This window comes from Lithobates pipiens, unplaced genomic scaffold (genome assembly GCF_037356315.1).
Source record: "Lithobates pipiens isolate NorthernLeopardFrog02 unplaced genomic scaffold, aLitPip1_a1.2 Scaffold_127, whole genome shotgun sequence".
Classification (NCBI taxonomy): Eukaryota; Metazoa; Chordata; class Amphibia; order Anura; family Ranidae; genus Lithobates; species Lithobates pipiens.
Window position 1 is genome coordinate 328908 of NW_027507715.1, and position 25896 is coordinate 354803.

The window sequence follows — 25896 nt, forward strand, 5'->3', positions numbered from 1 at the left end:
GCCACCAGACACAGCTTCTCTCTTCCCACCGTCCCCTGCCACCAGACGCAGCTTCTCTCTTCCCACCGTCACCTGCCACCAGACAGCAGCTTCTCTCTTCCCACCGTCCCCTGCCACCAGACGCAGCTTCTCTCTTCCCACCGTCCCCTGCCACCAGACACAGCTTCTCTCTTCCCACCGTCCCCTGCCACCAGACACAGCTTCTCTCTTCCCACCGTCCCCTGCCACCAGACACAGCTTCTCTCTTCCCACCGTCACCTGCCACCAGACACAGCTTCTCTCTTCCCACCGTCACCTGCCACCAGACACAGCTTCTCTCTTCCCACCATCCCCTGCCACCAGACACAGCGTGTCTCTTCCCACCGTCCCCTGCCACCAGACACAGCGTATCTCTTCCCACCGTCCCCTGCTACCAGACACAGCTTCTCTCTTCCCACCGTCCCCTGTCACCAGACACAGCGTGTCTCTTCCCACCGTCCCCTGCCACCAGACACAGCTTCTCTCTTCCCACCGTCCCCTGCCACCAGACGCAGCTTCTCTCTTCCCACCGTCCCCTGCCACCAGACACAGCTTCTCTCTTCCCACCGTCCCCTGCCACCAGACACAGCTTCTCTCTTCCCACCGTCCCCTGCCACCAGACGCAGCTTCTCTCTTCCCACCGTCCCCTGCCACCAGACACAGCTTCTCTCTTCCCACCGTCCCCTGCCACCAGACACAGCGTGCTCTCTTCCCACCGTCACCTGCCACCAGACACAGCTTCTCTCTTCCCACCGTCCCCTGCCACCAGACACAGCTTCTCTCTTCCCACCGTCCCCTGCCACCAGACACAGCTTCTCTCTTCCCACCGTCCCCTGCCACCAGACCAGCTTCTCTCTTCCCACCGTCCCCTGCCACCAGACACAGCTTCTCTCTTCCCACCGTCCCCTGCCACCAGACACAGCTTCTCTCTTCCCACCGTCCCCTGCCACCAGACACAGCTTCTCTCTTCCCACCGTCCCCTGCCACCAGACACAGCTTCTCTCTTCCCACCGTCCCCTGCCACCAGACACAGCTTCTCTCTTCCCACCGTCACCTGCCACCAGACACAGCTTCTCTCTTCCCACCGTCCCCTGCCACCAGACACAGCTTCTCTCTTCCCACCGTCCCCTGCCACCAGACACAGCTTCTCTCTTCCCACCGTCACCTGCCACCAGACACAGCTTCTCTCTTCCCACCATCCCCTGCCACCAGACACAGCTTCTCTCTTCCCACCGTCCCCTGCCACCAGACACAGCTTCTCTCTTCCCACCGTCCCCTGCCACCAGACACAGCTTCTCTCTTCCCACCGTCCCCTGCCACCAGACACAGCTTCTCTCTTCCCACCGTCCCCTGCCACCAACACAGCGTGTCTCTTCCCACCGTCCCCTGCCACCAGACACAGCTTCTCTCTTCCCACCGTCCCTGTCACCAGACACAGCGTCCTCTCTTCCCACCGTCCCCTGCCACCAGACACAGCTTCTCTCTTCCCACCGTCCCTGCCACCAGACACAGCTTCTCTCTTCCCACCGTCACCTGCCACCAGACACAGCTTCTCTCTTCCCACCGTCCCTGCCACCAGACGCAGCTTCTCTCTTCCCACCGTCCCCTGCCACCAGACACAGCTTCTCTCTTCCACCGTCCCCTGCCACCAGACACAGCGTTCTCTTCCCACCGTCACCTGCCACCAGACGCAGCTTCTCTCTTCCCACCGTCCCCTGCCACCAGACACAGCTTCTCTCTTCCCACCGTCCCCTGCCAACAGACACAGCTTCTCTCTTCCCACCGTCCCCTGCCACCAGACACAGCTTCTCTCTTCCCACCGTCACCTGCCACCAGACACAGCTTCTCTCTTCCCACCATCCCCTGCCACCAGACACGCTTCTCTCTTCCCACCGTCCCCTGCCACCAGACACAGCTTCTCTCTTCCCACCGTCCCCTGCCACCAGACACAGCTTCTCTCTTCCCACCGTCCCCTGCCACCAGACACAGCGTTCTCTCTTCCACCGTCACCTGCCACCAGACACAGCTTCTTCTTCCCACCGTCACCTGCCACCAGACGCAGCTTCTCTCTTCCCACCGTCCCCTGCCACCAAACACAGCTTCTCTCTTCCCACCGTCCCCTGCCACCAGACGCAGCTTCTCTCTTCCCACCGTCCCCTGCCACCAGACCAGCTTCTCTCTTCCCACCGTCCCCTGCCACCAGACGCAGCTTCTCTCTTCCCACCGTCCCCTGCCACCAGACGCAGCTTCTCTCTTCCCACCGTCCCCTGCCACCAGACGCAGCTTCTCTCTTCCACCGTCCCCTGCCACCAGAACACAGCTTCTCTCTTCCCACCGTCCCCTGCCACCAGACGCAGCTTCTCTCTTCCCACCGTCCCCTGCCACCAGACGCAGCTTCTCTCTTCCCACCGTCCCCTGCCACCAGACACAGCGTGTCTCTTCCCACCGTCCCCTGCCACCAAACGCAGCTTCTCTCTTCCCACCGTCCCCTGCCACCAGACGCAGCTTCTCTCTTCCCACCGTCCCCTGCCACCAGACACAGCTTCTCTCTTCCCACCGTCCCCTGCCACCAGACGCAGCTTCTCTCTTCCCACCGTCCCCTGCCACCAGACGCAGCTTCTCTCTTCCCACCGTCCCCTGCCACCAGACGCAGCTTCTCTCTTCCCACCGTCCCCTGCCACCAGACACAGCTTCTCTCTTCCCACCATCCCCTGCCACCAGACGCAGCTTCTCTCTTCCCACTGTCCCCTGCCACCAGACGCAGCTTCTCTCTTCCCACCGTCCCCTGCCACCAGACACAGCTTCTCTCTTCCCACCGTCCCCTGCCACCAGACACAGCGTGTCTCTTCCCACCGTCCCCTGCCACCAGACACAGCTTCTCTCTTCCCACCGTCCCCTGCCACCAGACGCAGCTTCTCTCTTCCCACCGTCCCCTGCCACCAGACACAGCGTGTCTCTTCCCACCGTCACCTGCCACCAGACACAGCTTCTCTCTTCCCACCGTCACCTGCCACCAGACACAGCTTCTCTCTTCCCACCGTCACCTGCCACCAGACACAGCTTCTCTCTTCCCACCGTCACCTGCCACCAGACACAGCTTCTCTCTTCCCACCGTCCCCTGCCACCAGACACAGCTTCTCTCTTCCCACCGTCCCCTGCCACCAGACGCAGCTTCTCTCTTCCCACCGTCCCCTGCCACCAGACACAGCTTCTCTCTTCCCACCGTCACCTGCCACCAGACACAGCTTCTCTCTTCCCACCATCCCCTGCCACCAGACACAGCTTCTCTCTTCCCACCGTCCCCTGCCACCAGACACAGCTTCTCTCTTCCCACCGTCCCCTGCCACCAGACACAGCTTCTCTCTTCCCACCGTCCCCTGCCACCAGACACAGCTTCTCTCTTCCCACCGTCACCTGCCACCAGACACAGCTTCTCTCTTCCCACCATCCCCTGCCACCAGACACAGCGTGTCTCTTCCCACCGTCCCCTGCCACCAGACACAGCGTGTCTCTTCCCACCGTCCCCTGCCACCAGACACAGCTTCTCTCTTCCCACCGTCCCCTGTCACCAGACACAGCGTGTCTCTTCCCACCGTCCCCTGCCACCAGACACAGCTTCTCTCTTCCCACCGTCCCCTGTCACCAGACACAGCGTGTCTCTTCCCACCGTCCCCTGCCACCAGACACAGCTTCTCTCTTCCCACCGTCCCCTGTCACCAGACACAGCTTCTCTCTTCCCACCATCCCCTGCCACCAGACACAGCTTCTCTCTTCCCACCGTCACCTGCCACCAGACACAGCTTCTCTCTTCCCACCGTCCCCTGCCACCAGACGCAGCTTCTCTCTTCCCACCGTCCCCTGCCACCAGACACAGCTTCTCTCTTCCCACCGTCCCCTGCCACCAGACACAGCGTGTCTCTTCCCACCGTCACCTGCCACCAGACGCATCTTCTCTCTTCCCACCGTCCCCTGCCACCAGACACAGCTTCTCTCTTCCCACCGTCCCCTGCCAACAGACACAGCTTCTCTCTTCCCACCGTCCCCTGCCACCAGACACAGCTTCTCTCTTCCCACCGTCACCTGCCACCAGACACAGCTTCTCTCTTCCCACCATCCCCTGCCACCAGACACAGCTTCTCTCTTCCCACCGTCCCCTGCCACCAGACACAGCTTCTCTCTTCCCACCGTCCCCTGCCACCAGACACAGCTTCTCTCTTCCCACCGTCCCCTGCCACCAGACACAGCTTCTCTCTTCCCACCGTCACCTGCCACCAGACACAGCTTCTCTCTTCCCACCGTCACCTGCCACCAGACGCAGCTTCTCTCTTCCCACCGTCCCCTGCCACCAAACGCAGCTTCTCTCTTCCCACCGTCCCCTGCCACCAGACGCAGCTTCTCTCTTCCCACCGTCCCCTGCCACCAGACGCAGCTTCTCTCTTCCCACCGTCCCCTGCCACCAGACGCAGCTTCTCTCTTCCCACCGTCCCCTGCCACCAGACGCAGCTTCTCTCTTCCCACCGTCCCCTGCCACCAGACGCAGCTTCTCTCTTCCCACCGTCCCCTGCCACCAGACACAGCTTCTCTCTTCCCACCATCCCCTGCCACCAGACGCAGCTTCTCTCTTCCCACTGTCCCCTGCCACCAGACGCAGCTTCTCTCTTCCCACCGTCCCCTGCCACCAGACACAGCTTCTCTCTTCCCACCGTCCCCTGCCACCAGACACAGCGTGTCTCTTCCCACCGTCCCCTGCCACCAGACACAGCTTCTCTCTTCCCACCGTCCCCTGCCACCAGACGCAGCTTCTCTCTTCCCACCGTCCCCTGCCACCAGACACAGCGTGTCTCTTCCCACCGTCACCTGCCACCAGACACAGCTTCTCTCTTCCCACCGTCACCTGCCACCAGACACAGCTTCTCTCTTCCCACCGTCCCCTGCCACCAGACACAGCTTCTCTCTTCCCACCGTCACCTGCCACCAGACACAGCTTCTCTCTTCCCACCGTCACCTGCCACCAGACGCAGCTTCTCTCTTCCCACCGTCCCCTGCCACCAAACGCAGCTTCTCTCTTCCCACCGTCCCCTGCCACCAGACGCAGCTTCTCTCTTCCCACCGTCCCCTGCCACCAGACGCAGCTTCTCTCTTCCCACCGTCCCCTGCCACCAGACGCAGCTTCTCTCTTCCCACCGTCCCCTGCCACCAGACGCAGCTTCTCTCTTCCCACCGTCCCCTGCCACCAGACGCAGCTTCTCTCTTCCCACCGTCCCCTGCCACCAGACACAGCTTCTCTCTTCCCACCATCCCCTGCCACCAGACGCAGCTTCTCTCTTCCCACTGTCCCCTGCCACCAGACGCAGCTTCTCTCTTCCCACCGTCCCCTGCCACCAGACACAGCTTCTCTCTTCCCACCGTCCCCTGCCACCAGACACAGCGTGTCTCTTCCCACCGTCCCCTGCCACCAGACACAGCTTCTCTCTTCCCACCGTCCCCTGCCACCAGACGCAGCTTCTCTCTTCCCACCGTCCCCTGCCACCAGACACAGCGTGTCTCTTCCCACCGTCACCTGCCACCAGACACAGCTTCTCTCTTCCCACCGTCACCTGCCACCAGACACAGCTTCTCTCTTCCCACCGTCACCTGCCACCAGACACAGCTTCTCTCTTCCCACCGTCACCTGCCACCAGACACAGCTTCTCTCTTCCCACCGTCCCCTGCCACCAGACACAGCGTGTCTCTTCCCACCGTCACCTGCCACCAGACACAGCTTCTCTCTTCCCACCGTCACCTGCCACCAGACACAGCTTCTCTCTTCCCACCGTCCCCTGCCACCAGACGCAGCTTCTCTCTTCCCACCGTCCCCTGCCACCAGACGCAGCTTCTCTCTTCCCACCGTCCCCTGCCACCAGACACAGCTTCTCTCTTCCCACCGTCCCCTGCCACCAGACGCAGCTTCTCTCTTCCCACTGTCCCCTGCCACTAGACGCAGCTTCTCTCTTCCCACCGTCCCCTGCCACCAGACACAGCTTCTCTCTTCCCACCGTCCCCTGCCACCAGACACAGCGTGTCTCTTCCCACCGTCCCCTGCCACCAGACACAGCTTCTCTCTTCCCACCGTCCCCTGCCACCAGACGCAGCTTCTCTCTTCCCACCGTCCCCTGCCACCAGACACAGCGTGTCTCTTCCCACCGTCACCTGCCACCAGACACAGCTTCTCTCTTCCCACCGTCACCTGCCACCAGACACAGCTTCTCTCTTCCCACCGTCCCCTGCCACCAGACGCAGCTTCTCTCTTCCCACCGTCCCCTGCCACCAGACGCAGCTTCTCTCTTCCCACCGTCCCCTGCCACCAGACACAGCTTCTCTCTTCCCACCGTCCCCTGCCACCAGACGCAGCTTCTCTCTTCCCACCGTCCCCTGCCACCAGACACAGCTTCTCTCTTCCCACTGTCCCCTGCCACCAGACACAGCTTCTCTCTTCCCACTGTTCCCTGCCACCAGACACAGCGTGTCTCTTCCCACCGTCCCCTGCCACCAGACACAGCGTGTCTCTTCCCACCGTCCCCTGCCACCAGACACAGCGTGTCTCTTCCCACCGTCCCCTGCCACCAGACACAGCGTGTCTCTTCCCACCGTCCCCTGCCACCAGACACAGCTTCTCTCTTCCCACCGTCCCCTGCCACCAGACACAGCGTGTCTCTTCCCACCGTCACCTGTCACCAGACACAGCGTGTCTCTTTCCACCGTCCCCTGCCACCAGACACAGTTTCTCTCTTCCCGCCGTCACCTGCCACCAGACACAGCGCGTCTCTTCCCACCGTCAACTGCCACCAGACACAGCGCGTCTCTTCCCACCGTCCCCTGCCACCAGACACAGCGTGTCTCTTCCCACCGTCCCCTGCCACCAGACACAGCTTCCCTCTTCCCGCTGTCCCCTGCCACCAGACACAGCTTCTCTCTTCCCACCGTCCCCTGCCACCAGACACAGCTTCCCTCTTCCCACCGTCCCCTGCCACCAGACACAGCTTCTCTCTTCCCACTGTCCCCTGCCACCAGACACAGCGTGTCTCTTCCCACCGTCCCCTGCCACCAGACACAGCTTCTCTCTTCCCACCGTCACCTGCCACCAGACACAGCGTGTCTCTTCCCACCGTCCCCTGCCACCAGACACAGCTTCTCTCTTCCCACCGTCCCCTGCCACCAGACACAGCTTCTCTCTTCCCACCGTCACCTGCCACCAGACACAGCGTGTCTCTTCCCACTGTCACCTGCCACCAGACACAGCTTCTCTCTTCCCACTGTCCCCTGCCACCAGACACAGCTTCTCTCTTCCCACTGTCCCCTGCCACCAGACACAGCGTGTCTCTTCCCACTGTCACCTGCCACCAGACACAGCGTGTCTCTTCGCACCGTCCCCTGCCACCAGACACAGCGTGTCTCTTCCCACCGTCCCCTGCCACCAGACACAGCTTCTCTCTTCCCACCGTCCCCTGCCACCAGACACAGCTTCTCTCTTCCCACCATCCCCTGCCACCAGACACAGCTTCTCTCTTCCCACCGTCCCCTGCCACCAGACACAGCTTCTCTCTTCCCACCATCCCCTGCCACCAGACACAGCTTCTCTCTTCCCACCGTCCCCTGCCACCAGACACAGCGTGTCTCTTCCCACCGTCCCCTGCCACCAGACGCAGCTTCTCTCTTCCCACCGTCCCCTGCCACCAGACACAGCTTCTCTCTTCCCACCGTCCCCTGCCACCAGACACAGCGTGTCTCTTCCCACCGTCACCTGCCACCAGACGCATCTTCTCTCTTCCCACCGTCCCCTGCCACCAGACACAGCTTCTCTCTTCCCACCGTCCCCTGCCACCAGACACAGCTTCTCTCTTCCCACCGTCCCCTGCCACCAGACGCAGCTTCTCTCTTCCCACCGTCCCCTGCCACCAGACACAGCTTCTCTCTTCCCACCGTCACCTGCCACCAGACACAGCTTCTCTCTTCCCACCATCCCCTGCCACCAGACACAGCTTCTCTCTTCCCACCGTCCCCTGCCACCAGACACAGCTTCTCTCTTCCCACCGTCCCCTGCCACCAGACACAGCTTCTCTCTTCCCACCGTCCCCTGCCACCAGACACAGCTTCTCTCTTCCCACCGTCACCTGCCACCAGACACAGCTTCTCTCTTCCCACCGTCACCTGCCACCAGACGCAGCTTCTCTCTTCCCACCGTCCCCTGCCACCAAACGCAGCTTCTCTCTTCCCACCGTCCCCTGCCACCAGACGCAGCTTCTCTCTTCCCACCGTCCCCTGCCACCAGACGCAGCTTCTCTCTTCCCACCGTCCCCTGCCACCAGACGCAGCTTCTCTCTTCCCACCGTCCCCTGCCACCAGACGCAGCTTCTCTCTTCCCACCGTCCCCTGCCACCAGACGCAGCTTCTCTCTTCCCACCGTCCCCTGCCACCAGACACAGCTTCTCTCTTCCCACCATCCCCTGCCACCAGACGCAGCTTCTCTCTTCCCACTGTCCCCTGCCACCAGACGCAGCTTCTCTCTTCCCACCGTCCCCTGCCACCAGACACAGCTTCTCTCTTCCCACCGTCCCCTGCCACCAGACACAGCTTCTCTCTTCCCACCGTCCCCTGCCACCAGACACAGCTTCTCTCTTCCCACCGTCCCCTGCCACCAGACGCAGCTTCTCTCTTCCCACCGTCCCCTGCCACCAGACACAGCGTGTCTCTTCCCACCGTCACCTGCCACCAGACACAGCTTCTCTCTTCCCACCGTCACCTGCCACCAGACACAGCTTCTCTCTTCCCACCGTCACCTGCCACCAGACACAGCTTCTCTCTTCCCACCGTCACCTGCCACCAGACACAGCTTCTCTCTTCCCACCGTCCCCTGCCACCAGACACAGCGTGTCTCTTCCCACCGTCACCTGCCACCAGACACAGCTTCTCTCTTCCCACCGTCACCTGCCACCAGACACAGCTTCTCTCTTCCCACCGTCCCCTGCCACCAGACGCAGCTTCTCTCTTCCCACCGTCCCCTGCCACCAGACGCAGCTTCTCTCTTCCCACCGTCCCCTGCCACCAGACACAGCTTCTCTCTTCCCACCGTCCCCTGCCACCAGACGCAGCTTCTCTCTTCCCACTGTCCCCTGCCACTAGACGCAGCTTCTCTCTTCCCACCGTCCCCTGCCACCAGACACAGCTTCTCTCTTCCCACCGTCCCCTGCCACCAGACACAGCGTGTCTCTTCCCACCGTCCCCTGCCACCAGACACAGCTTCTCTCTTCCCACCGTCCCCTGCCACCAGACGCAGCTTCTCTCTTCCCACCGTCCCCTGCCACCAGACACAGCGTGTCTCTTCCCACCGTCACCTGCCACCAGACACAGCTTCTCTCTTCCCACCGTCACCTGCCACCAGACACAGCTTCTCTCTTCCCACCGTCCCCTGCCACCAGACGCAGCTTCTCTCTTCCCACCGTCCCCTGCCACCAGACGCAGCTTCTCTCTTCCCACCGTCCCCTGCCACCAGACACAGCTTCTCTCTTCCCACCGTCCCCTGCCACCAGACGCAGCTTCTCTCTTCCCACCGTCCCCTGCCACCAGACACAGCTTCTCTCTTCCCACTGTCCCCTGCCACCAGACACAGCTTCTCTCTTCCCACTGTTCCCTGCCACCAGACACAGCGTGTCTCTTCCCACCGTCCCCTGCCACCAGACACAGCGTGTCTCTTCCCACCGTCCCCTGCCACCAGACACAGCGTGTCTCTTCCCACCGTCCCCTGCCACCAGACACAGCGTGTCTCTTCCCACCGTCCCCTGCCACCAGACACAGCTTCTCTCTTCCCACCGTCCCCTGCCACCAGACACAGCGTGTCTCTTCCCACCGTCACCTGTCACCAGACACAGCGTGTCTCTTTCCACCGTCCCCTGCCACCAGACACAGCGTGTCTCTTCCCACCGTCACCTGCCACCAGACACAGCGTGTCTCTTCCCACCGTCACCTGCCACCAGACACAGCTTCTCTCTTCCCACCGTCCCCTGCCACCAGACGCAGCTTCTCTCTTCCCACCGTCCCCTGCCACCAGACGCAGCTTCTCTCTTCCCACCGTCCCCTGCCACCAGACACAGCTTCTCTCTTCCCACCGTCCCCTGCCACCAGACGCAGCTTCTCTCTTCCCACTGTCCCCTGCCACTAGACGCAGCTTCTCTCTTCCCACCGTCCCCTGCCACCAGACACAGCTTCTCTCTTCCCACCGTCCCCTGCCACCAGACACAGCGTGTCTCTTCCCACCGTCCCCTGCCACCAGACACAGCTTCTCTCTTCCCACCGTCCCCTGCCACCAGACGCAGCTTCTCTCTTCCCACCGTCCCCTGCCACCAGACACAGCGTGTCTCTTCCCACCGTCACCTGCCACCAGACACAGCTTCTCTCTTCCCACCGTCACCTGCCACCAGACACAGCTTCTCTCTTCCCACCGTCCCCTGCCACCAGACGCAGCTTCTCTCTTCCCACCGTCCCCTGCCACCAGACGCAGCTTCTCTCTTCCCACCGTCCCCTGCCACCAGACACAGCTTCTCTCTTCCCACCGTCCCCTGCCACCAGACGCAGCTTCTCTCTTCCCACCGTCCCCTGCCACCAGACACAGCTTCTCTCTTCCCACTGTCCCCTGCCACCAGACACAGCTTCTCTCTTCCCACTGTTCCCTGCCACCAGACACAGCGTGTCTCTTCCCACCGTCCCCTGCCACCAGACACAGCGTGTCTCTTCCCACCGTCCCCTGCCACCAGACACAGCGTGTCTCTTCCCACCGTCCCCTGCCACCAGACACAGCGTGTCTCTTCCCACCGTCCCCTGCCACCAGACACAGCTTCTCTCTTCCCACCGTCCCCTGCCACCAGACACAGCGTGTCTCTTCCCACCGTCACCTGTCACCAGACACAGCGTGTCTCTTTCCACCGTCCCCTGCCACCAGACACAGTTTCTCTCTTCCCGCCGTCACCTGCCACCAGACACAGCGCGTCTCTTCCCACCGTCAACTGCCACCAGACACAGCGCGTCTCTTCCCACCGTCCCCTGCCACCAGACACAGCGTGTCTCTTCCCACCGTCCCCTGCCACCAGACACAGCTTCCCTCTTCCCGCTGTCCCCTGCCACCAGACACAGCTTCTCTCTTCCCACCGTCCCCTGCCACCAGACACAGCTTCCCTCTTCCCACTGTCCCCTGCCACCAGACACAGCTTCTCTCTTCCCACTGTCCCCTGCCACCAGACACAGCGTGTCTCTTCCCACCGTCCCCTGCCACCAGACACAGCTTCTCTCTTCCCACCGTCACCTGCCACCAGACACAGCGTGTCTCTTCCCACCGTCCCCTGCCACCAGACACAGCTTCTCTCTTCCCACCGTCCCCTGCCACCAGACACAGCTTCTCTCTTCCCACCGTCACCTGCCACCAGACACAGCGTGTCTCTTCCCACTGTCACCTGCCACCAGACACAGCTTCTCTCTTCCCACTGTCCCCTGCCACCAGACACAGCTTCTCTCTTCCCACTGTCCCCTGCCACCAGACACAGCGTGTCTCTTCCCACTGTCACCTGCCACCAGACACAGCGTGTCTCTTCGCACCGTCCCCTGCCACCAGACACAGCGTGTCTCTTCCCACCGTCCCCTGCCACCAGACACAGCTTCTCTCTTCCCACCGTCCCCTGCCACCAGACACAGCTTCTCTCTTCCCACCATCCCCTGCCACCAGACACAGCTTCTCTCTTCCCACCGTCCCCTGCCACCAGACACAGCTTCTCTCTTCCCACCATCCCCTGCCACCAGACACAGCTTCTCTCTTCCCACCGTCCCCTGCCACCAGACACAGCGTGTCTCTTCCCACCGTCCCCTGCCACCAGACGCAGCTTCTCTCTTCCCACCGTCCCCTGCCACCAGACACAGCTTCTCTCTTCCCACCGTCCCCTGCCACCAGACACAGCGTGTCTCTTCCCACCGTCACCTGCCACCAGACGCATCTTCTCTCTTCCCACCGTCCCCTGCCACCAGACACAGCTTCTCTCTTCCCACCGTCCCCTGCCACCAGACACAGCTTCTCTCTTCCCACCGTCCCCTGCCACCAGACGCAGCTTCTCTCTTCCCACCGTCCCCTGCCACCAGACACAGCTTCTCTCTTCCCACCGTCACCTGCCACCAGACACAGCTTCTCTCTTCCCACCATCCCCTGCCACCAGACACAGCTTCTCTCTTCCCACCGTCCCCTGCCACCAGACACAGCTTCTCTCTTCCCACCGTCCCCTGCCACCAGACACAGCTTCTCTCTTCCCACCGTCCCCTGCCACCAGACACAGCTTCTCTCTTCCCACCGTCACCTGCCACCAGACACAGCTTCTCTCTTCCCACCGTCACCTGCCACCAGACGCAGCTTCTCTCTTCCCACCGTCCCCTGCCACCAAACGCAGCTTCTCTCTTCCCACCGTCCCCTGCCACCAGACGCAGCTTCTCTCTTCCCACCGTCCCCTGCCACCAGACGCAGCTTCTCTCTTCCCACCGTCCCCTGCCACCAGACGCAGCTTCTCTCTTCCCACCGTCCCCTGCCACCAGACGCAGCTTCTCTCTTCCCACCGTCCCCTGCCACCAGACGCAGCTTCTCTCTTCCCACCGTCCCCTGCCACCAGACACAGCTTCTCTCTTCCCACCATCCCCTGCCACCAGACGCAGCTTCTCTCTTCCCACTGTCCCCTGCCACCAGACGCAGCTTCTCTCTTCCCACCGTCCCCTGCCACCAGACACAGCTTCTCTCTTCCCACCGTCCCCTGCCACCAGACACAGCTTCTCTCTTCCCACCGTCCCCTGCCACCAGACACAGCTTCTCTCTTCCCACCGTCCCCTGCCACCAGACGCAGCTTCTCTCTTCCCACCGTCCCCTGCCACCAGACACAGCGTGTCTCTTCCCACCGTCACCTGCCACCAGACACAGCTTCTCTCTTCCCACCATCACCTGCCACCAGACACAGCTTCTCTCTTCCCACCGTCACCTGCCACCAGACACAGCTTCTCTCTTCCCACCGTCACCTGCCACCAGACACAGCTTCTCTCTTCCCACCGTCCCCTGCCACCAGACACAGCGTGTCTCTTCCCACCGTCACCTGCCACCAGACACAGCTTCTCTCTTCCCACCGTCACCTGCCACCAGACACAGCTTCTCTCTTCCCACCGTCCCCTGCCACCAGACGCAGCTTCTCTCTTCCCACCGTCCCCTGCCACCAGACGCAGCTTCTCTCTTCCCACCGTCCCCTGCCACCAGACACAGCTTCTCTCTTCCCACCGTCCCCTGCCACCAGACGCAGCTTCTCTCTTCCCACTGTCCCCTGCCACTAGACGCAGCTTCTCTCTTCCCACCGTCCCCTGCCACCAGACACAGCTTCTCTCTTCCCACCGTCCCCTGCCACCAGACACAGCGTGTCTCTTCCCACCGTCCCCTGCCACCAGACACAGCTTCTCTCTTCCCACCGTCCCCTGCCACCAGACGCAGCTTCTCTCTTCCCACCGTCCCCTGCCACCAGACACAGCGTGTCTCTTCCCACCGTCACCTGCCACCAGACACAGCTTCTCTCTTCCCACCGTCACCTGCCACCAGACACAGCTTCTCTCTTCCCACCGTCCCCTGCCACCAGACGCAGCTTCTCTCTTCCCACCGTCCCCTGCCACCAGACGCAGCTTCTCTCTTCCCACCGTCCCCTGCCACCAGACACAGCTTCTCTCTTCCCACCGTCCCCTGCCACCAGACGCAGCTTCTCTCTTCCCACCGTCCCCTGCCACCAGACACAGCTTCTCTCTTCCCACTGTCCCCTGCCACCAGACACAGCTTCTCTCTTCCCACTGTTCCCTGCCACCAGACACAGCGTGTCTCTTCCCACCGTCCCCTGCCACCAGACACAGCGTGTCTCTTCCCACCGTCCCCTGCCACCAGACACAGCGTGTCTCTTCCCACCGTCCCCTGCCACCAGACACAGCGTGTCTCTTCCCACCGTCCCCTGCCACCAGACACAGCTTCTCTCTTCCCACCGTCCCCTGCCACCAGACACAGCGTGTCTCTTCCCACCGTCACCTGTCACCAGACACAGCGTGTCTCTTTCCACCGTCCCCTGCCACCAGACACAGTTTCTCTCTTCCCGCCGTCACCTGCCACCAGACACAGCGCGTCTCTTCCCACCGTCAACTGCCACCAGACACAGCGCGTCTCTTCCCACCGTCCCCTGCCACCAGACACAGCGTGTCTCTTCCCACCGTCCCCTGCCACCAGACACAGCTTCCCTCTTCCCGCTGTCCCCTGCCACCAGACACAGCTTCTCTCTTCCCACCGTCCCCTGCCACCAGACACAGCTTCCCTCTTCCCACTGTCCCCTGCCACCAGACACAGCTTCTCTCTTCCCACTGTCCCCTGCCACCAGACACAGCGTGTCTCTTCCCACCGTCCCCTGCCACCAGACACAGCTTCTCTCTTCCCACCGTCACCTGCCACCAGACACAGCGTGTCTCTTCCCACCGTCCCCTGCCACCAGACACAGCTTCTCTCTTCCCACCGTCCCCTGCCACCAGACACAGCTTCTCTCTTCCCACCGTCACCTGCCACCAGACACAGCGTGTCTCTTCCCACTGTCACCTGCCACCAGACACAGCTTCTCTCTTCCCACTGTCCCCTGCCACCAGACACAGCTTCTCTCTTCCCACTGTCCCCTGCCACCAGACACAGCGTGTCTCTTCCCACTGTCACCTGCCACCAGACACAGCGTGTCTCTTCGCACCGTCCCCTGCCACCAGACACAGCGTGTCTCTTCCCACCGTCCCCTGCCACCAGACACAGCTTCTCTCTTCCCACCGTCCCCTGCCACCAGACACAGCTTCTCTCTTCCCACCATCCCCTGCCACCAGACACAGCTTCTCTCTTCCCACCGTCCCCTGCCACCAGACACAGCTTCTCTCTTCCCACCATCCCCTGCCACCAGACACAGCTTCTCTCTTCCCACCGTCCCCTGCCACCAGACACAGCGTGTCTCTTCCCACCGTCCCCTGCCACCAGACACAGCTTCTCTCTTCCCACCGTCACCTGCCACCAGACACAGCTTCTCTCTTCCCACCGTCACCTGCCACCAGACACAGCTTCTCTCTTCCCACCGTCCCCTGCCACCAGACGCAGCTTCTCTCTTCCCACCGTCCCCTGCCACCAGACACAGCTTCTCTCTTCCCACCGTCCCCTGCCACCAGACACAGCTTCTCTCTTCCCACCGTCACCTGCCACCAGACACAGCTTCTCTCTTCCCACCATCCCCTGCCACCAGACACAGCGTGTCTCTTCCCACCGTCCCCTGCCACCAGACACAGCGTATCTCTTCCCACCGTCCCCTGCCACCAGACACAGCTTCTCTCTTCCCACCGTCCCCTGTCACCAGACACAGCGTGTCTCTTCCCACCGTCCCCTGCCACCAGACACAGCTTCTCTCTTCCCACCGTCCCCTGCCACCAGACGCAGCTTCTCTCTTCCCACCGTCCCCTGCCACCAGACACAGCTTCTCTCTTCCCACCGTCCCCTGCCACCAGACGCAGCTTCTCTCTTCCCACCGTCCCCTGCCACCAGACGCAGCTTCTCTCTTCCCACCGTCCCCTGCCACCAGACACAGCTTCTCTCTTCCCACCGTCCCCTGCCACCAGACACAGCGTGTCTCTTCCCACCGTCACCTGCCACCAGACCCAGCTTCTCTCTTCCCACCGTCCCCTGCCACCAGACACAGCTTCTCTCTTCCCACCGTCCCCTGCCACCAGACACAGCTTCTCTCTTCCCACCGTCCCCTGCCACCAGACGCAGCTTCTCTCTTCCCACCGTCCCCTGCCACCAGACACAGCTTCTCTCTTCCCACCGTCACCTGCCACCAGACACAGCTTCTCTCTTCCCACCATCCCCTGCCACCAGACACAGCTTCTCTCTTCCCACCGTCCCCTGCCACCAGACACAGCTTCTCTCTTCCCACCGTCCCCTGCCACCAGACACAGCTTCTCTCTTCCCACCGTCCCCTGCCACCAGACACAGCTTCTCTCTTCCCACCGTCACCTGCCACCAGACACAGCTTCTCTCTTCCCACCGTCCCCTGCCACCAGACACAGCGTGTCTCTTCCCACCGTCCCCTGCCACCAGACACAGCGTGTCTCTTCCCACCGTCCCCTGCCACCAGACACAGCTTCTCTCTTCCCACCGTCCCCTGTCACCAGACACAGCGTGTCTCTTCCCACCGTCCCCTGCCACCAGACACAGCTTCTCTCTTCCCACCGTCCCCTGTCACCAGACACAGCGTGTCTCTTCCCACCGTCCCCTGCCACCAGACACAGCTTCTCTCTTCCCACCGTCCCCTGTCACCAGACACAGCTTCTCTCTTCCCACCGTCCCCTGCCACCAGACACAGCTTCTCTCTTCCCACCGTCACCTGCCACCAGACGCAGCTTCTCTCTTCCCACCGTCCCCTGCCACCAGACGCAGCTTCTCTCTTCCCACCGTCCCCTGCCACCAGACACAGCTTCTCTCTTCCCACCGTCCCCTGCCACCAGACACAGCGTGTCTCTTCCCACCGTCACCTGCCACCAGACGCAGCTTCTCTCTTCCCACCGTCCCCTGCCACCAGACACAGCTTCTCTCTTCCCACCGTCCCCTGCCACCAGACACAGCTTCTCTCTTCCCACCGTCCCCTGCCACCAGACGCAGCTTCTCTCTTCCCACCGTCCCCTGCCACCAGACACAGCTTCTCTCTTCCCACCGTCACCTGCCACCAGACACAGCTTCTCTCTTCCCACCATCCCCTGCCACCAGACACAGCTTCTCTCTTCCCACCGTCCCCTGCCACCAGACACAGCTTCTCTCTTCCCACCGTCCCCTGCCACCAGACACAGCTTCTCTCTTCCCACCGTCCCCTGCCACCAGACACAGCTTCTCTCTTCCCACCGTCACCTGCCACCAGACACAGCTTCTCTCTTCCCACCATCCCCTGCCACCAGACACAGCGTGTCTCTTCCCACCGTCCCCTGCCACCAGACACAGCGTATCTCTTCCCACCGTCCCCTGCCACCAGACACAGCTTCTCTCTTCCCACCGTCCCCTGTCACCAGACACAGCGTGTCTCTTCCCACCGTCCCCTGCCACCAGACACAGCTTCTCTCTTCCCACCGTCCCCTGCCACCAGACGCAGCTTCTCTCTTCCCACCGTCCCCTGCCACCAGACACAGCTTCTCTCTTCCCACCGTCCCCTGCCACCAGACGCAGCTTCTCTCTTCCCACCGTCCCCTGCCACCAGACGCAGCTTCTCTCTTCCCACCGTCCCCTGCCACCAGACACAGCTTCTCTCTTCCCACCGTCCCCTGCCACCAGACACAGCGTGTCTCTTCCCACCGTCACCTGCCACCAGACGCAGCTTCTCTCTTCCCACCGTCCCCTGCCACCAGACACAGCTTCTCTCTTCCCACCGTCCCCTGCCACCAGACACAGCTTCTCTCTTCCCACCGTCCCCTGCCACCAGACGCAGCTTCTCTCTTCCCACCGTCCCCTGCCACCAGACACAGCTTCTCTCTTCCCACCGTCACCTGCCACCAGACACAGCTTCTCTCTTCCCACCATCCCCTGCCACCAGACACAGCTTCTCTCTTCCCACCGTCCCCTGCCACCAGACACAGCTTCTCTCTTCCCACCGTCCCCTGCCACCAGACACAGCTTCTCTCTTCCCACCGTCCCCTGCCACCAGACACAGCTTCTCTCTTCCCACCGTCACCTGCCACCAGACACAGCTTCTCTCTTCCCACCATCCCCTGCCACCAGACACAGCGTGTCTCTTCCCACCGTCCCCTGCCACCAGACACAGCGTGTCTCTTCCCACCGTCCCCTGCCACCAGACACAGCTTCTCTCTTCCCACCGTCCCCTGTCACCAGACACAGCGTGTCTCTTCCCACCGTCCCCTGCCACCAGACACAGCGTGTCTCTTCCCACCGTCCCCTGTCACCAGACACAGCGTGTCTCTTCCCACCGTCCCCTGCCACCAGACACAGCTTCTCTCTTCCCACCGTCCCCTGTCACCAGACACAGCTTCTCTCTTCCCACCGTCCCCTGCCACCAGACACAGCTTCTCTCTTCCCACCGTCACCTGCCACCAGACACAGCTTCTCTCTTCCCACCGTCCCCTGCCACCAGACGCAGCTTCTCTCTTCCCACCGTCCCCTGCCACCAGACACAGCTTCTCTCTTCCCACCGTCCCCTGCCACCAGACACAGCGTGTCTCTTCCCACCGTCACCTGCCACCAGACGCAGCTTCTCTCTTCCCACCGTCCCCTGCCACCAGACACAGCTTCTCTCTTCCCACCGTCCCCTGCCACCAGACACAGCTTCTCTCTTCCCACCGTCCCCTGCCACCAGACGCAGCTTCTCTCTTCCCACCGTCCCCTGCCACCAGACACAGCTTCTCTCTTCCCACCATCACCTGCCACCAGACACAGCTTCTCTCTTCCCACCATCCCCTGCCACCAGACACAGCTTCTCTCTTCCCACCGTCCCCTGCCACCAGACACAGCTTCTCTCTTCCCACCGTCCCCTGCCACCAGACACAGCTTCTCTCTTCCCACCGTCCCCTGCCACCAGACACAGCTTCTCTCTTCCCACCGTCACCTGCCACCAGACACAGCTTCTCTCTTCCCACCATCCCCTGCCACCAGACACAGCGTGTCTCTTCCCACCGTCCCCTGCCACCAGACACAGCGTGTCTCTTCCCACCGTCCCCTGCCACCAGACACAGCTTCTCTCTTCCCACCGTCACCTGCCACCAGACACAGCTTCTCTCTTCCCACCGTCACCTGCCACCAGACGCAGCTTCTCTCTTCCCACCGTCCCCTGCCACCAAACGCAGCTTCTCTCTTCCCACCGTCCCCTGCCACCAGACGCAGCTTCTCTCTTCCCACCGTCCCCTGCCACCAGACGCAGCTTCTCTCTTCCCACCGTCCCCTGCCACCAGACGCAGCTTCTCTCTTCCCACCGTCCCCTGCCACCAGACGCAGCTTCTCTCTTCCCACCGTCCCCTGCCACCAGACGCAGCTTCTCTCTTCCCACCGTCCCCTGCCACCAGACACAGCTTCTCTCTTCCCACCATCCCCTGCCACCAGACGCAGCTTCTCTCTTCCCACTGTCCCCTGCCACCAGACGCAGCTTCTCTCTTCCCACCGTCCCCTGCCACCAGACACAGCTTCTCTCTTCCCACCGTCCCCTGCCACCAGACACAGCGTGTCTCTTCCCACCGTCCCCTGCCACCAGACACAGCTTCTCTCTTCCCACCGTCCCCTGCCACCAGACGCAGCTTCTCTCTTCCCACCGTCCCCTGCCACCAGACACAGCGTGTCTCTTCCCACCGTCACCTGCCACCAGACACAGCTTCTCTCTTCCCACCGTCACCTGCCACCAGACACAGCTTCTCTCTTCCCACCGTCACCTGCCACCAGACACAGCTTCTCTCTTCCCACCGTCACCTGCCACCAGACACAGCTTCTCTCTTCCCACCGTCCCCTGCCACCAGACACAGCGTGTCTCTTCCCACCGTCACCTGCCACCAGACACAGCTTCTCTCTTCCCACCGTCACCTGCCACCAGACACAGCTTCTCTCTTCCCACCGTCCCCTGCCACCAGACGCAGCTTCTCTCTTCCCACCGTCCCCTGCCACCAGACGCAGCTTCTCTCTTCCCACCGTCCCCTGCCACCAGACACAGCTTCTCTCTTCCCACCGTCCCCTGCCACCAGACGCAGCTTCTCTCTTCCCACTGTCCCCTGCCACTAGACGCAGCTTCTCTCTTCCCACCGTCCCCTGCCACCAGACACAGCTTCTCTCTTCCCACCGTCCCCTGCCACCAGACACAGCGTGTCTCTTCCCACCGTCCCCTGCCACCAGACACAGCTTCTCTCTTCCCACCGTCCCCTGCCACCAGACGCAGCTTCTCTCTTCCCACCGTCCCCTGCCACCAGACACAGCGTGTCTCTTCCCACCGTCACCTGCCACCAGACACAGCTTCTCTCTTCCCACCGTCACCTGCCACCAGACACAGCTTCTCTCTTCCCACCGTCCCCTGCCACCAGACGCAGCTTCTCTCTTCCCACCGTCCCCTGCCACCAGACGCAGCTTCTCTCTTCCCACCGTCCCCTGCCACCAGACACAGCTTCTCTCTTCCCACCGTCCCCTGCCACCAGACGCAGCTTCTCTCTTCCCACCGTCCCCTGCCACCAGACACAGCTTCTCTCTTCCCACTGTCCCCTGCCACCAGACACAGCTTCTCTCTTCCCACTGTTCCCTGCCACCAGACACAGCGTGTCTCTTCCCACCGTCCCCTGCCACCAGACACAGCGTGTCTCTTCCCACCGTCCCCTGCCACCAGACACAGCGTGTCTCTTCCCACCGTCCCCTGCCACCAGACACAGCGTGTCTCTTCCCACCGTCCCCTGCCACCAGACACAGCTTCTCTCTTCCCACCGTCCCCTGCCACCAGACACAGCGTGTCTCTTCCCACCGTCACCTGTCACCAGACACAGCGTGTCTCTTTCCACCGTCCCCTGCCACCAGACACAGTTTCTCTCTTCCCGCCGTCACCTGCCACCAGACACAGCGCGTCTCTTCCCTCCGTCAACTGCCACCAGACACAGCGCGTCTCTTCCCACCGTCCCCTGCCACCAGACACAGCGTGTCTCTTCCCACCGTCCCCTGCCACCAGACACAGCTTCCCTCTTCCCGCTGTCCCCTGCCACCAGACACAGCTTCTCTCTTCCCACCGTCCCCTGCCACCAGACACAGCTTCCCTCTTCCCACTGTCCCCTGCCACCAGACACAGCTTCTCTCTTCCCACTGTCCCCTGCCACCAGACACAGCGTGTCTCTTCCCACCGTCCCCTGCCACCAGACACAGCTTCTCTCTTCCCACCGTCACCTGCCACCAGACACAGCGTGTCTCTTCCCACCGTCCCCTGCCACCAGACACAGCTTCTCTCTTCCCACCGTCCCCTGCCACCAGACACAGCTTCTCTCTTCCCACCGTCACCTGCCACCAGACACAGCGTGTCTCTTCCCACTGTCACCTGCCACCAGACACAGCTTCTCTCTTCCCACTGTCCCCTGCCACCAGACACAGCTTCTCTCTTCCCACTGTCCCCTGCCACCAGACACAGCGTGTCTCTTCCCACTGTCACCTGCCACCAGACACAGCGTGTCTCTTCGCACCGTCCCCTGCCACCAGACACAGCGTGTCTCTTCCCACCGTCCCCTGCCACCAGACACAGCTTCTCTCTTCCCACCGTCCCCTGCCACCAGACACAGCTTCTCTCTTCCCACCATCCCCTGCCACCAGACACAGCTTCTCTCTTCCCACCGTCCCCTGCCACCAGACACAGCTTCTCTCTTCCCACCATCCCCTGCCACCAGACACAGCTTCTCTCTTCCCACCGTCCCCTGCCACCAGACACAGCGTGTCTCTTCCCACCGTCCCCTGCCACCAGACGCAGCTTCTCTCTTCCCACCGTCCCCTGCCACCAGACACAGCTTCTCTCTTCCCACCGTCCCCTGCCACCAGACACAGCGTGTCTCTTCCCACCGTCACCTGCCACCAGACGCATCTTCTCTCTTCCCACCGTCCCCTGCCACCAGACACAGCTTCTCTCTTCCCACCGTCCCCTGCCACCAGACACAGCTTCTCTCTTCCCACCGTCCCCTGCCACCAGACGCAGCTTCTCTCTTCCCACCGTCCCCTGCCACCAGACACAGCTTCTCTCTTCCCACCGTCACCTGCCACCAGACACAGCTTCTCTCTTCCCACCATCCCCTGCCACCAGACACAGCTTCTCTCTTCCCACCGTCCCCTGCCACCAGACACAGCTTCTCTCTTCCCACCGTCCCCTGCCACCAGACACAGCTTCTCTCTTCCCACCGTCCCCTGCCACCAGACACAGCTTCTCTCTTCCCACCGTCACCTGCCACCAGACACAGCTTCTCTCTTCCCACCGTCACCTGCCACCAGACGCAGCTTCTCTCTTCCCACCGTCCCCTGCCACCAAACGCAGCTTCTCTCTTCCCACCGTCCCCTGCCACCAGACGCAGCTTCTCTCTTCCCACCGTCCCCTGCCACCAGACGCAGCTTCTCTCTTCCCACCGTCCCCTGCCACCAGACGCAGCTTCTCTCTTCCCACCGTCCCCTGCCACCAGACGCAGCTTCTCTCTTCCCACCGTCCCCTGCCACCAGACGCAGCTTCTCTCTTCCCACCGTCCCCTGCCACCAGACACAGCTTCTCTCTTCCCACCATCCCCTGCCACCAGACGCAGCTTCTCTCTTCCCACTGTCCCCTGCCACCAGACGCAGCTTCTCTCTTCCCACCGTCCCCTGCCACCAGACACAGCTTCTCTCTTCCCACCGTCCCCTGCCACCAGACACAGCTTCTCTCTTCCCACCGTCCCCTGCCACCAGACACAGATTCTCTCTTCCCACCGTCCCCTGCCACCAGACGCAGCTTCTCTCTTCCCACCGTCCCCTGCCACCAGACACAGCGTGTCTCTTCCCACCGTCACCTGCCACCAGACACAGCTTCTCTCTTCCCACCGTCACCTGCCACCAGACACAGCTTCTCTCTTCCCACCGTCACCTGCCACCAGACACAGCTTCTCTCTTCCCACCGTCACCTGCCACCAGACACAGCTTCTCTCTTCCCACCGTCCCCTGCCACCAGACACAGCGTGTCTCTTCCCACCGTCACCTGCCACCAGACACAGCTTCTCTCTTCCCACCGTCACCTGCCACCAGACACAGCTTCTCTCTTCCCACCGTCCCCTGCCACCAGACGCAGCTTCTCTCTTCCCACCGTCCCCTGCCACCAGACGCAGCTTCTCTCTTCCCACCGTCCCCTGCCACCAGACACAGCTTCTCTCTTCCCACCGTCCCCTGCCACCAGACGCAGCTTCTCTCTTCCCACTGTCCCCTGCCACTAGACGCAGCTTCTCTCTTCCCACCGTCCCCTGCCACCAGACACAGCTTCTCTCTTCCCACCGTCCCCTGCCACCAGACACAGCGTGTCTCTTCCCACCGTCCCCTGCCACCAGACACAGCTTCTCTCTTCCCACCGTCCCCTGCCACCAGACGCAGCTTCTCTCTTCCCACCGTCCCCTGCCACCAGACACAGCGTGTCTCTTCCCACCGTCACCTGCCACCAGACACAGCTTCTCTCTTCCCACCGTCACCTGCCACCAGACACAGCTTCTCTCTTCCCACCGTCCCCTGCCACCAGACGCAGCTTCTCTCTTCCCACCGTCCCCTGCCACCAGACGCAGCTTCTCTCTTCCCACCGTCCCCTGCCACCAGACACAGCTTCTCTCTTCCCACCGTCCCCTGCCACCAGACGCAGCTTCTCTCTTCCCACCGTCCCCTGCCACCAGACACAGCTTCTCTCTTCCCACTGTCCCCTGCCACCAGACACAGCTTCTCTCTTCCCACTGTTCCCTGCCACCAGACACAGCGTGTCTCTTCCCACCGTCCCCTGCCACCAGACACAGCGTGTCTCTTCCCACCGTCCCCTGCCACCAGACACAGCGTGTCTCTTCCCACCGTCCCCTGCCACCAGACACAGCGTGTCTCTTCCCACCGTCCCCTGCCACCAGACACAGCTTCTCTCTTCCCACCGTCCCCTGCCACCAGACACAGCGTGTCTCTTCCCACCGTCACCTGTCACCAGACACAGCGTGTCTCTTTCCACCGTCCCCTGCCACCAGACACAGTTTCTCTCTTCCCGCCGTCACCTGCCACCAGACACAGCGCGTCTCTTCCCACCGTCAACTGCCACCAGACACAGCGCGTCTCTTCCCACCGTCCCCTGCCACCAGACACAGCGTGTCTCTTCCCACCGTCCCCTGCCACCAGACACAGCTTCCCTCTTCCCGCTGTCCCCTGCCACCAGACACAGCTTCTCTCTTCCCACCGTCCCCTGCCACCAGACACAGCTTCCCTCTTCCCACTGTCCCCTGCCACCAGACACAGCTTCTCTCTTCCCACTGTCCCCTGCCACCAGACACAGCGTGTCTCTTCCCACCGTCCCCTGCCACCAGACACAGCTTCTCTCTTCCCACCGTCACCTGCCACCAGACACAGCGTGTCTCTTCCCACCGTCCCCTGCCACCAGACACAGCTTCTCTCTTCCCACCGTCCCCTGCCACCAGACACAGCTTCTCTCTTCCCACCGTCACCTGCCACCAGACACAGCGTGTCTCTTCCCACTGTCACCTGCCACCAGACACAGCTTCTCTCTTCCCACTGTCCCCTGCCACCAGACACAGCTTCTCTCTTCCCACTGTCCCCTGCCACCAGACACAGCGTGTCTCTTCCCACTGTCACCTGCCACCAGACACAGCGTGTCTCTTCGCACCGTCCCCTGCCACCAGACACAGCGTGTCTCTTCCCACCGTCCCCTGCCACCAGACACAGCTTCTCTCTTCCCACCGTCCCCTGCCACCAGACACAGCTTCTCTCTTCCCACCATCCCCTGCCACCAGACACAGCTTCTCTCTTCCCACCGTCCCCTGCCACCAGACACAGCTTCTCTCTTCCCACCATCCCCTGCCACCAGACACAGCTTCTCTCTTCCCACCGTCCCCTGCCACCAGACACAGCGTGTCTCTTCCCACCGTCCCCTGCCACCAGACACAGCTTCTCTCTTCCCACCGTCACCTGCCACCAGACACAGCTTCTCTCTTCCCACCGTCACCTGCCACCAGACACAGCTTCTCTCTTCCCACCGTCCCCTGCCACCAGACGCAGCTTCTCTCTTCCCACCGTCCCCTGCCACCAGACACAGCTTCTCTCTTCCCACCGTCCCCTGCCACCAGACACAGCTTCTCTCTTCCCACCGTCACCTGCCACCAGACACAGCTTCTCTCTTCCCACCATCCCCTGCCACCAGACACAGCGTGTCTCTTCCCACCGTCCCCTGCCACCAGACACAGCGTATCTCTTCCCACCGTCCCCTGCCACCAGACACAGCTTCTCTCTTCCCACCGTCCCCTGTCACCAGACACAGCGTGTCTCTTCCCACCGTCCCCTGCCACCAGACACAGCTTCTCTCTTCCCACCGTCCCCTGCCACCAGACGCAGCTTCTCTCTTCCCACCGTCCCCTGCCACCAGACACAGCTTCTCTCTTCCCACCGTCCCCTGCCACCAGACGCAGCTTCTCTCTTCCCACCGTCCCCTGCCACCAGACGCAGCTTCTCTCTTCCCACCGTCCCCTGCCACCAGACACAGCTTCTCTCTTCCCACCGTCCCCTGCCACCAGACACAGCGTGTCTCTTCCCACCGTCACCTGCCACCAGACGCAGCTTCTCTCTTCCCACCGTCCCCTGCCACCAGACACAGCTTCTCTCTTCCCACCGTCCCCTGCCACCAGACACAGCTTCTCTCTTCCCACCGTCCCCTGCCACCAGACGCAGCTTCTCTCTTCCCACCGTCCCCTGCCACCAGACACAGCTTCTCTCTTCCCACCGTCACCTGCCACCAGACACAGCTTCTCTCTTCCCACCATCCCCTGCCACCAGACACAGCTTCTCTCTTCCCACCGTCCCCTGCCACCAGACACAGCTTCTCTCTTCCCACCGTCCCCTGCCACCAGACACAGCTTCTCTCTTCCCACCGTCCCCTGCCACCAGACACAGCTTCTCTCTTCCCACCGTCACCTGCCACCAGACACAGCTTCTCTCTTCCCACCATCCCCTGCCACCAGACACAGCGTGTCTCTTCCCACCGTCCCCTGCCACCAGACACAGCGTGTCTCTTCCCACCGTCCCCTGCC